The sequence below is a fragment of the Myotis nattereri genome, assembly GCF_964212035.1.
Source record: "Myotis nattereri genome assembly, chromosome: 8".
Taxonomy (NCBI): Eukaryota; Metazoa; Chordata; class Mammalia; order Chiroptera; family Vespertilionidae; genus Myotis; species Myotis nattereri.
Window position 1 is genome coordinate 83,856,708 of NC_138083.1, and position 12,953 is coordinate 83,869,660.

General features: G+C 55.1%; 1 protein-coding gene across 1 annotated transcript in view; it reads left to right on the forward strand.

The window, feature by feature from the left end:
* Nucleotides 1-312: 312 nt before the first annotated feature.
* Nucleotides 313-12,953, forward strand: part of CTIF (cap binding complex dependent translation initiation factor) — a gene marked incomplete at its 5' end in the record, with an annotated part of 237,691 nt that continues 225,050 nt past the window's right edge. Inside the window, 2 exons of the mRNA XM_081096536.1 lie at nucleotides 313-404; nucleotides 834-1,007. The remainder of the gene's footprint in view (nucleotides 405-833; nucleotides 1,008-12,953) is intronic.

Consider the following 12,953-nt stretch of genomic DNA (forward strand, 5'->3'; position numbering starts at 1 on the left):
CCGCCATCCCGGGAAAGAAAGGCGAACTACATTACCCAGCAGGCCTCGCGCCGCCCTCTTTCCTTTCAAGTCTTTGCACGTGGCCGGAGGGGAGGGCGGAGCCTGGACGTCACTCTCCAGCATTCTCTTTCCTTGTGTCAGAGCAGGGATATATTTTTTTCCTTCCTCTACTCCCTCCTCCCCCCCACCTGCCCCTCCCTCCCTCGTTCCCTTCCCTCCCTCCCTCCCTCCCTCCCTTCTTGGCTGGGTGTCCGCGCCCGGGAGCCCGAACCCCCTCCGCTGCCCGGACGCGCGGAACTCGCGGCAGGAGTCGGCTCTCGGGAGCCTCCTCCCTCCCTTCCCCTTCCCTGCCCCCTTCCCCCACCCCCGATCCTGCTCGGAGCGGCGGCCAGAGGAACCCCGAGGTGAGCATCCCCTCCGTCAGCCCCCCTCTTGTAGTCATCGCAGCTGGCGGACGGATTCGGGGGCCTGGGAGGAGGGCTGCGTGTCGTGCGCGTGCTTATAGGTAAATCCGGGAAAACCGCCCGAAACAATTAGCCCCTTCCCCCTCCCTGCGCCCGGGGCAGCCGGGCGTCCGCGCTCAGCCGTGGTCCTCCTCTCTGTCGAGGGTCACACTCTTCGGGCTCGCCACTCCCGAGGTTTGCCCCTTCCCTCCGGGTGCCCCGCCCCGCAGGGATCCCTGGCCCTGGAGCGCGGGTGGTGAGGGGTCCCCAGGGGCGCGCGGCTGGAGCCCGACTGGCGTTGGACCCGCGCGGTGTAGCCGCTGTCATGTGCCGGTTCCGAGCGGGGGGAGGCAGAGAGCGAGCGTGATTCCTCTCCCTTTTGTTTTGAAGCCCGCATTGGCTGCAGCCAGCAGTTGGTGGAGTGGCGGCCGAACTTGCAGCTGTTCCGACCGGGCTCCGCCGAGGTAGGAGCGCGGCGCCCACAGCCGCTCTCGCCGGAGGCTGCTGCCCTCGCGGCCGCAGGGGGACCCGGAGAGAGTCTCCACGCCGCCCCTCCCTCCGCCGGTGAGTGATTGTGTCTGTGGCAGCGGCCGTGTGTGCGCGCCCGTCCCCGCGGGCTCGGGGCTGGCTGTCGTCTAGACAGTCTGCACCCTCCCTCTGTCCCCGGTGAGCCCGCGGGCCGCGGGGGGCGCAGGGCGTGGGAGCAGAGGAGGGACTCCATTGCGGTTGCAGACTTGGACACTCCCCACCGTGGTGGTTCTGTTGGCTCTTTAAATTATTATACCGTCGCCGCGGCGTCATCGGGCCTGGGGAATCGTTCCGCCGGCGGAGCGGGGCTTAGGTTGACAGGCTCTGGCCAACGAGGCTCGCGCTGGCGAGTGGCTCGAGCGGCCGCGGGGTGGGCTCCGGCTCGGCGTTTTCGGGACGGAGAGCAGGTGACTTGTCCCGGACGCCGGTCTTGGCGGAGGGCGGGCAGGGGGCGGTGGCTCGGTCCGCGGTGGAGGTCTGGGCTCCCGAGGGCCGCGCGGGGGAGCCGGGTGCGTCTTGGAGGGGGTGTCCCAGGGACCGCGCGTCGCCGATTTGAGTGTAAGTCTCTCCTTTGGCGTTAAAAGAGGAGCGAGGGTCCGAGCCCCTCCTCTGGGCGGCGTTGGCAGTGCGGTTTGGTGGAGTTTGCAGGGTTGGGATTGGGGGGCAGCCGTGAGCTGGAAGGGGGTGCGGCGTGTAAAGGGGAGGGATGGCTGGCGGCGCGGGGTGGGTCGCACACCCGGGAGTGAGGCGTCGCTTCCCCCGCCCAGCTGTCTGTGAGTACACACCGCTCCGGCGTGGGGAGTGGGGGGCGGGGGACCGCAGACCGCTGCAGAGTGGGGACGCGCCCGGGTCTTGATCTCGGTGGAGATGGGTCCCGTCAGCCCCCTGGTGGTCCCAGCTGGGTTCCCAGTCTTGTGTGTCCGTGCGCGCCCGTGTTACTTAGAGAGGGGGTCGTGCTTGGGTGTGTGCCGGGTTCATAAGGGAGTCCCAGGCCCGAGGGCGGCGGGAGGCCCGAGGGCGGCGGGAGACCCGCAGTTCCTATCTCCGCATCTCACACCCCTAGACCTGACTGGCTGCAGCGCTGGGGAGGGGTGGTCTGGCTGAACCCGGAGAAGCCTTGGGGAGCTCGAGTGCTCTCTCCCCGCCTCCTTCGCCGCCCCCACGCTTGGGCTGACCCCTGTACCGAGGCGCTCTGTGGGTACGCATGCCCCAGCAGACCCTGGAGGGAATCGGTGCGCCCTGCGCCCCCCTCCCAATTCTGCGTCCTAGAGGCCGTGTGGGCCAAAGGCTGGCCTGCAGTCCCGGTCCGGCCCAGGCCCGCCCGGCGCTGCCGCCTTGCTGCTGCTGGATGCCCAGACCGTGCCTCTGTCGGCTCCGCCCACCGGGCTCAGGCTCGTGGCCGGGTATTATCTCCCAGGCTGGAGGCCCGAGAGCTGAGGAAGGAAGCCGCTGGAGCTGCGGGCTTCTAGGCGGCTGGAGGCTCAGGCCGGCGAAGGTGACACAGCAGGAGCCGCTGCCGCCCGAGCCAGAGGAGAGAGAAGGTGCCGCCCAGAGGGCGGAGAGGGGCTGCAGGCTGTCCGGCAGGCCCTCTGGCCTAGCGCTGGGTCCGTGCCCAAAACCTCAGGAATCCCGCTTGCGAGCATGCTGGGACCTCAGGAGAAAAGTGCCTGGCTTTCAAGAAAACCCAGTTACATGAGAACAGAATGCACGGAACAAGCCCCTCACAGGATGCACTCAGGTTGCGGGAGGAAGCTCCCTTTGAGTGTTTGGAACAGGACTAGGTTTACACACAGATCACCCCATCTGCTGTCCAGTGTCTGTCCTGGATTGTGTGCGCTTGGAGGCAGTAATTTTGTGCCGCCTTCTGGGGGACAGTGCCATCAGTGGTTAGCAGATTGCTGGAGTAATGTTTGACTTTTCAGGATGACCCTGCCTTGTGTACATTGCATTGATTAAGATGGTCCTGTGCGGCAGGACTCTCAGTGGGAGAAGGGCTACTTTCCCCTCTTTGTGATTTCTCTTCTCAGCCTATGGCTTTTAGTTGAAATAGTGGCGCCCACCGCCCTCCAGTAGGTCTTGCCACCCCAGGAAGTACTGAATCTGAGAAAGGGGGTAAATTAATGCTGGTAATCACTCTTGTCAAGACACTTGTGATTGGCTACCAGTCCTAATGACAATAGCCACTAAAGAATAGAAGTCTGCATTGCTGTTATTATCACGCATGAAAATTTCCTGTCGGTGAACGGTTATCTGTTTTTATACCTCGAATATATTCCAGAATCATACCTGCATGTAATAAATGCACATGGTACACGTATTTATGTGACACATGCCTGTGTTCACAGGGGTGTGTTAATGGAGTTGTTATTGGATCCAAGGTTTATTCTTTAGTTTCTGGTTTCAAAACCATCGAATTTAGAGTGTAGACCCCTGAGAAACCATCTCAGGTTATACCCCCTGTCCCCTCCATCTCCAGGGACAGGACCCCCCCCCCAAAAAAAAGCAAAGAACTCCAATATGTATATATGTATACATATTTCTCAGAGTTCATGTACATGAGGGTTCTCAGACACAGCCTGAAGAAGGGTTATTAAGGTTAGCCAAGTAATCAACCATTTATTCCCAAATATGTATTGAGTACCTACCTGTTTATAGAGCTTAAAGTGTATACAAAGAAAATGTAACATATGGCTCCTGCTTGCCAAAAACCGACTCTAACTGGAGATGAATGTAAGATTTTTAAGTCCAACAGATGTTTATTGAACACCTACCGTAAGCTAGATATGCTGCTGTGATTGGGGCACACAAAGATAAGAGCAGAAACAGCTACGTTGTTACAGGGCAATAGCACGGATGATTCAGACACCGTAGGAGGGAATAAATCATAAATATTTTAGAGCAAGCACCCTGGGACTTCATCAGTTTCACATACGTGTGTTGCAAGGGACTCAAAAGGCGGGTTCCTATCCTAGAGCGAATACAGGAGGAAGTAACAGAGGAAGAAGAGCCTCATGTCCCTTGTGATTTTGGACTGCAGACTGTTTGGAACTTCCCAGGTGGGTCCAGAGGTACTGTGTGTCCTTCTGTGGAAGTTAAGCAGCTGGTGGGAAATAACCCCGAAGCCAGCCCGCAGCTCACTGGGCTGAGCCATGAGGAGCTCACAGGTTGTTCTCCATGGTCCTGCCCCAGCTCTGCTGGGCTCTGCTGGGCTGTGATGGGCAGCGATCGGCTGCTGTCTTCTGTGATAGGCTCAGGCTTTGGTCGAGGTCTCACCCAGAGCCTGAGTTTAGCGTCTGTCTTACAGGTCTGTGTAGGTGTTTTAATATGGGTCTCTTTGCATCTATTCATTCCCAAACTCACTTCTGGGGTCCCTGACACTGTCCTCCAATTTCCTCTGAGTTGCAGAGTCCACTGCTCTTGTTTTTAAGGTTCTGTTGTTTGCAGTTCAGATCATGAAGGAGGAAGCAGGCAGTGGTGGTTAGGATGGAGAAAGAATCCTGAGCCCGCATAGAGAACATAGGCACAAGCAGACGGGCAAATTGCAGTTTTGGGGAATTCTCCAAAGAGGATGGTATTTCTGCATCGCTTACCCAATAATGTGGCAGCCCCCTTTGATGTTCTTTTGGGGGGCGGGGAGAGCGCTCCTCTACCTCTGGGTCTCACCACTGACTCACTGGTCACCTGAGCTCAACTGCTCACATCCAGGCTTTGCTTTTCTGTCCTCCTGCCTCCCCCTGCACACACTTTCATTTACAATGAAATGCTGCGATGGTGGGCTTCGTAAGTTGTCACCATGATGACTTATCGGCATGTGCCTCTTATTTCTCAGTTACACCCAGGCCAGAGCTGTGCTTCAGAACAGGGTGAGAACAGACCCATCCTCAGATCCTAGGCACCCAGAGCTGGGAAGGCCTTGTTGATGAGCTGGTCTCCACGTGCAGACCTGAGGCCCAGAGGGATGAGATGGCTTGCACAAAGTGGCTGGGAGCCCTGGAGAGTGGCACACGAAATCCTGGATTTTGATGCCTCATCCAATCCACTTTCTGTATACTATGGTGTTTTCTGGGGGGGGGGGGGGGAGTGGAAGTGGGGTTCTTAGTCCCCAAGGAGGGAGAATTCTACATCTTCTCGCCTCTCCTCTGATTCCAGGAAAGGCTCTGGAGTTCATCTTACAGTCTTGAGATTGCGTTTCTTCGAGACTGGCCCGGCCTTCCCTGCCCTCTCTCTCACCTTGGGCATGCAGGAATCTGGGAGAGGTGGTGGGCCTTGGGCCTTCCTGTACTCGTAAGTTTGGCCTTTTGCTTTCATCCCCTGTGACCTGGACCCATGGCAAGGTCCCTTCCCATGGCAGGGTCTTTAGGAACCTCCCGACAGTGAAGAGGACCCACAGATTTCATTTGATTCTCACCCGACTCAAGTGAGGAGAAAAACTGCCAGTGGGAAGGTCATGGGGCTGGGCAGGGGATTGGTTGGCACTGGAAACTATTCTAATACCCGACACTTGATTTGGCTTTACCCTTTGCAGAGCATTTCACACAACTGATCCCATCTGCTCTTCATAGCAGTCCTGTGCGGCTATTATCATTATTCCCATTTTGCAGATGAGGAGATTGAGCCACTGTAGTAGAGCAGGGATCTGAACCCTGGTCCTCAGACTTCAAGTCCACTGCCTGGGGCTGAGGTGGCCCACCGTGTCACCTCACATTGCAGTTTTGTGAGCAGAGGGCCTTGAACTTTTTTATGTCCACTGTTGGCTCACATTCAGCCAGGGAACCAGACCCAAATGCTAAGTTAGTTACCCAGGGGGTGGGTTGGATAAAGGATGGGAGGCAGTGATTATAGCAGTGGTCTGGGGCTAGTTTGGGGTGAATTCACGGAAAGGGGTGAATTTGGGAATCGATCTGGGGTTGTGGAGGACCTAGAGGAGGTTTTCAGCTGGGGCAATGGCACAAAAGTGCTCAAGGGGAAATTGTGGAATAGGGACTGGGAGTGGAGCCAACTAAGAAGGTTCGGTGGTCATCCTGAAGTCAGAAGGCTCTGTTTCTGTGCCCGACTGACTCTGCCAGAACCTGGGGCTACAACAGTGAGTGGGCACAGCCCCCACTTCCTGCAAGAGGCCTACTCTATTGCCCAAGAGACACTTAAACAGTACCTTCAGTGTGGTGCGGTGAGTGCAGACAGTTAAATTCTGCATGGGGCAGTAAATGCAGGGGTAGAGAAAGTCCCGAGGGCCTTACAGTAGCACGGACAAGGGGCCCCTGCCCTTGTCTCAAGATCAGGGAGTGCTTCCTGCGGGAGATCACATAGGTGCTGCAGCTGAAAGAGAATTAACCAGGAGAGGAGATGGGAGAAGGGCATTCAGGGGTAGGAACAGCATGTGCAAAGGTGTAGAGGTCTGAGGCTGTCTGGGGACAAGGAGGGACGGAAGCTATGAGGTCGGAGTACAAGGGCAGAAAGGCAGACAAGGCTCAGGAGTGAGGAGCTTTGTGAGCCTGGCTGGGACCTTGGCTGTTAGCCCGCAGGTAGAGCCTGGAGGACGGGCCATTAAGCAGAGTCGAGGTGTGCCACCGTGGAACAGAAGGGGGTGGGACTGGGAGCTGGGCAGCTGCAGAGCGGATGAGGGAATGACAGGCTCCATTCGGTCCCGGTCACAGGGGATGAGGCCTGGAGCCAGGGCCGTGCATATGGAGATGGAGGAAGGTCATATATATATATATACATATATATACACACATACATACATATATACATATATATTTATATTTAGGGAAGAAAGTCTTAAGTGACTGCTTAGCTTTGGGGGACAAGGAAAGAGCCCAGTGCCTCCCAGGTTCCTGGCTCACTGACTTGGTGGGTGGCGGCCGTTACCCAGGTGTGATCTGGGTGCTGGAGCAGGTCAGCTAGGGTTGGGGCGGGGGAGGGTTGTGGGGAGTCATCGTTACACGCGTTGAATTGGGATTGCCGAGAGGGTAATCCGGGGGCAACTGTCTTACACACGGCACGGTGCGCAGGGTGGAAGCCTGAGGAAGCAGTGTGGGCAGGGGCCACAGACCCGGGAGTGGGGAAGGGCCTGCTGCAGGTGGACCGAGGTGGGGCTGCTGGAGACAATAAGGAGACCTCTTCCTCCCATTGTCAGAGGATCCTTTGTCATGCAGCTTGCCGCTGTCGTCAGGGAAGCCAGGCGGGGATGCTGTGTCATGCTGGAGGCCCAGCTGGCAGAATCCAGCGACAGCCAAGAATGAGCTTCAGCTGGAAGCATTGGAGGGCGTTAGGGGACTGCCGTGTGAATTTTTAAGGCCCATGGTGAGCAGGTGCTGTCCCAGGCCCTGGGGCCATGAGTAAAGGGCAGGGAAGATGTGGAGCAGGCAGTCCAGTTGGGAGACGGGATGTGGACTTAAGAGACCATGTAAAAGCTGTAACCACCTGGGCAAAGAGTCGCGTGCACATCGAACAGAAGAGTGGCTACTTCTCTTCCTGCCGCCCTGGAGCTGCGCATTTTAGGCAGAGCTTCAGCCTTTTCAGTTTTTAATCCTTGGGGCCTAAGACAGTGCCTGGCGCATAGTAGGTGCTCAGCCTATGTCTGTGGATCTGCAGGGATGTGGCCAGTCAGTTGTTTGGGGGTGAGAGGTCAGCCAAGGAAAGTTTCCATGGACAAGACCAAAGAGGGTATTCCAACACCGATGGAGAATATTTTTAGTACCACAGTGGAGTAAAAATCTTGAAAACCTTCCAACTCCTAAGTACCTAGAAATGCTGTATAAACTAGCATCCTTTCAAAGAAGAGCTGAGCTCATAAGATGTAAAGAAAAGCCAGAGGACTCAAAAGTGAGTGTGGACAGGAAGCTTGCGCATATGCTAGGCCAGTCCTGTGGAGGGGAGGTGCCGGGGGCCGGGGGAGGGGGGGGGTGTTGAGGGGTGGTTTCTGGTCTCAGAACGAAAGGGGGTTGAGTCCTGATAACATCTCCAGGACCAGGGGTGAGACTGGGAGTTGGAGCAGAGAGAGACCTGCCTTAAAGGGGCCCTGTTAAGGTTTGCGTGCTTGGAGGAAGGACAGGGGGTGGGCGGGTGGAGGGGGGTTGGGGGAGCTTGTCAGTCTTGGCCTGGATCTGGGGTGGGAGAAAAAATCTTCCCTGGAAACTCTGCTTTTGGATGTGATCTGGAGGTCCCGAGAGGAGGAATTGGCATAGAAGGCCCTGGGGAGCAGGGTCCTCCAGCCTGTGGTCTAGGCCCTCGGGGATGCCAGGAAGGTCCTGGGGCTCTTCACCCTTCGCTGACTTGGGTCTCAACCTTGGAGAGATGCTGCAGGACCTGGGTGGCCCCAGTGAGTGAGTGAGGAGGAGGAGAGAGAGGCCTTGTTCGAAACCTTTAAAAAAAGTTTTTGTTGATTTTTAGAGAGAGGGGAAGGGAGAGAGAGAAACATTGATTGGCTGCCTCCCGCATCCCCAGGCCTGTGCAGGACTGGGAATTGAACTGGCGTCCTTTTGGTGCATGGGTTGACACTCAACCACTGACCCATACTGAGCAGGGCTTGAAACCTTTGAAAAGGGCCTCAGGACAGCTGCACCCCCGTGGGGCGTGTGCAGGGCTGCGTGAGGGGCCGTTCCTGCCCCGGGCTTCACCTCTTAGCAGAAGCCTGCAGACAAGTCGTCCAGGAAGGCCAGAATGTTCTCCCCTGCCTGCCGTTCACTCGGCCAGGAGCTTACAGATGAGGCTCTGTCCAGGTTCCCCCTAAAGGTGCCCTATGCAGATTCCAGTTGCTACTCATGCCCCAGGTTGTGCGTCACACTGGCTCCCCCAAGCCCGGAGTCTTGAGTTCCTAGAATTTCAAACTGGGGAGACATCTTGGAGGTCACCGCCCATCCCCACTGTGTGGCAGTCCTGAGCACATCAGCACTTGCTCAGATGCTTCCCACGGCTGAGCAAGTACACGCTGGAGTGTATGGCCTGTGGGGCCATGCCTTCCCTTACCAGAGGCTGTTGCCGCTGCAAAGGTCTTCTGTGAGCCTCAGCCACTGCCCAGCCCTCTCCACCCCTCGCCCCATGGCTGTCCGGAGAGATGTCTTCACTGTCCCACTTCTTCTGATGGCTTTAATTTGTCAAGCTAAGATTCTGTGACAATCCAGCCAACTTCTAGCCTAACTTTAGCACAGAAGGCGCTTTGAAGATCAGAGTAAGCTTAGCTGAGCCGGCTGCGTAGATGCAGCCTGTGATGTAAGCAGAAGTTAGAGAAGCTCTGGTCCAGTGCTTTCCAGATTACCACGAGAGAAGCAACAGCATGCACTGCATGTTCTTTCCTCCAACACCCAGAAAGCATCTGTGCTCATAAGCAAGTGACTCAGGAATCGGGGTTCATTGAGTGTCTGTTATGTGCCCGGCACAGTGCTAAGCATTCTCTGTTTGCCTCGCTGCATCAAAGCAACTTCCATGAGGGAGAGAGACGGAGAGGCAGACAGGGAAATGCCTAACTGTGGCTGTGGCAGTTGAGCCTGAAGTTATTCAGAAAGAATGTGTGTGGTTCCATCCGGGCTGGGTGGAGCTGACCCTCCCCTAGCTGTTCCCTTGTAGGGCCTACCCGCTGGGGTAGCGATGTCCTGGTCTCACCACAGGTCTTGGCCACATTTGTGGGGCATTTGCTGAGATACTTAGGGTTGTGAGCCCTGAGATCAAGAAAGTGGCCTCCTGGGGAATCCACGTCTTGGTGTGTCACCAAGTAGGATGGTGCTCACCAGCACAGTGTTTTGGAGAGCATGCTGCCTGTCTCTCTGTCTCTGTCTCTTGAGGTCAGTGTACGGTCCCTGGGCTTTCTCAGGGAGCAGAGGCTTTCTGACCCTTTGCATCTGCAGGATGGTCAGTGTCTGTGGGCTCATCTGTTCACTAGCTGCCATGACAGGTGACTAGGAGCACGGCTGCCTTGGCAGCGAGGTTGCATCAAGTCAGCTGGACGCCCAGATGTGCGCTGCCAGTTCCATACGGGACCCAGTGCTAACAGCACTTGGTGGGGAGGGCCAGGGATTCTGGAAAGCACCCAATTTCTCCTCTTCTCCCTCCAAAAAATGGTTCCTCATGCTCACATTGCACTGGTTTGCCTCGATCCTTTAGCTCCAGGCTCTTACCCGTTGCATTTGGTTCAGTTTAGCAGGACGTGCGTCAGACGCCTGCGGGGCACCCGGCTCTGAATGAGGTGAGATGAATTCTGGTGAAACTGGCAGGGCCCCAGCCTCCCATCTGCATCTCGGCGGGGAAGACAGAATGGCCTTATGGGAAGCTCTGGATAAGGAGAAAGAAAAGTGTGCTGAGGCAGCCAGAGGTGACTCTAATTTTTTGTGGAAAAGGACACACTTTTGAGAGTAAAAAGGGGTGCTGTTAACAGTCCTGCTGGGGCACAGCTGTCAACTGGGATTGTCCTTATGGCCACCAGAGAGGGTATTTTGCGTGTGGGTCACACCTGGCACTATTATCATTGACACTGCAGGATGCACATGCGGGGATGGGGGTAGCGGCGCGCCCAGGAGAAACCAGCATCTGTTTCCTCATTTTGTTTCGGAACAAGAGAGGAAAGTATTATCTGTGGGGACCATGGACTCAGCTTTCTGATGGGGCTCCCTTTCCAGACACAAGGCCCTATCTTAGACCTCTCCATGACCTCGCTTTTAGGATTGGAGATGGAAGTTGGAGAGAGAAAAACACCTGACTTGTAGGGTGTTGGCTATTGACAAAAGAACATAGGACTAACAGTGGCTTGAAAAGCAAGGTGTTTGTAGACCCACGTAGCCAGAGGTCTGAAGATGGGGTCCTAGGGTTGGTTCCTTCAGTGGCTACCATTTCAGCATGTTGGCCTTTGTCCTTGGTGCGCTGTCTCCGCATGGTCACAGCATGGCTACCACTACTCCGGACATGACATTCTCATAACTGCATCTGCAGGCTGTGGGGAGCCGATGTAGGATTAAGCCTCGGACTGACCTGTTGGCAAAGTCACAAACAAGTCCCAGCTTAGAGGGCACAGTCCTCTTAAGCATAATTAGGCTTGACCTTATGAGGCTCCCTAGATCTTACCTGGGAAGCTAATGGGCTGAGGGAAGTGCAGCAAGAACAAGAACAAAAACAAGTGAAACTCACAAGAACAGTGTTAACTATGGAAACCACTACCTTGTTTACCTCTGACTATAAAATAAAGGCTCAGCTTGCCTGGAGATCTTTCTCTGTGGCCTCAGCCAGGCACAGGAAGATCCACGGAGACTACAGAGAGCTAGAGAGTTCTGAACACTGTCTCCACGTAAAACATTCTTCCCCGACTCCGTCCACACCTTTGGGAACCCCTGGACCGCTGGGGCTGGACCCCGGCAGCAGGCAATCAGGAAGGTAAACTTCTGGTTTCTCCTTGTGTCTTGATGTATTGGGGGGGGGGGGGGGGAATTTTCCAGAATCCTCCCACTAAAATTTTCATCAAGTCTGTTGAAGAGAAGTGGGTCAATACCCATGCCTAAGCTCAAGTCGAGGTTGAGATCGCTTCTCGGCCTTTTGGCTAAGATCGAGTGTAGTATCTGTTCTTATCAGTTTTAATATCTAGTAGGGTTGAACTAGCAAGTTTTCTGCCTCATTTGTAGATGTGAGGTCTGCTTATAGGGAAGTGGGAAGGGGAATGATGGTTGGGGAAACAACAATTAATGTTTGCCTCACCAAATTTTAATATGATTTTATTTATGTATTTGGGGAGGTGTCACCTTTATTGCAATGAAATTTTTTAAATATATTTTTATTGATTTCAGAGAGGAAGGTAGAGGGGGAGAGAGAGAGAGAAACATCAATGAGAGTGAATCATTGATCGGCTGCCTTCTACATGCCCCACACTGGGGATTGAGCCCACACCCAGGCATGTGCCTCAACCGGGAATCGAACCGTGACTTTCTGATTCATAGGTCAACACTCAACCACTGAGCCATGCTGGCCGGGCAAGAAATGAAATTTTTTATACCTACACTCCCTGGCTCTGGCAACCACTGATCTGCTTTCTCTCACTATAGTTTTGCCTTTTCTAGTTATTATTATTGCTTAACCCACAGGAAATATTGGGGCATGGGACCCCAGTTGTCCAATGAAGGCCTCTTGTGTGATTTCAGTAAGTGGGTTCTATGTCCCCTCCCCCAGGATCCCCTCCAATTTTCCTGCCACTGGGGCCAGGTAGAGAACCTGCAGGCAGAATTGTCCAGAGGGAAGGAGCGTATGTGGGTGGTGGCCTGGACAGCAGGACTGGAGATGCCTGAGGGCCTGAGGTTCTGGCTGGTCAGTGGCAGACAGTGGTCACCTTTGCAGGTGACCCTGAGGATTGAAAGAGGAAATTGCTTCTCAGAGTGGTTTGGACACCTTGTATCTAGCAGAGTCAGGTCTCTTGCCCATGCTGATTGGGAATTTTAGGGAATGCAGGCCATGGGAAGATGGTGGTGGTCACCACCTTCCCCTCCCCCAACCACCCTTCCCTTCATTCATGCAAATAGCCCAGGTCTCTGGCGACCACCCAACAACCCCCTGGGGCAAATCCTTCCCCTCTGGGCTCTTCTATACTCCTCTCATATGGTCACTTTTATCTTCCTCTTCCACTCCGGCATTTTGTGTATAAATCTTTAGGGCACTCAGCACTTTCCATTGCTCCCATCAGCCCTTGGATCCTTGCTTGGTCTGTTCTCTGAGATCATAAGCACCTTGAAGACACTATCCTCGTCTGAGCCCTCTGTGGATTCCCGTAGGGCGAGGGCAGTGCCGGCCGTAAGATCCATGCTCATGAAACCAAGTTTTTTTTAAAAGCAAAATGCATATTTATAGAATGATGAAGGGCACTTCCTTATTTTTGGACATCTCTCCAGATTCAGAATCAGTTCATTGTGGCCCAGCACAGTGCTCTGGATAAGGATTCATGGATTTCTACATGGGGGGGGGGGGGGGGGGGGTTGGTTAACAGTTGTAAGTATGCAAAACACAGTTTATTCT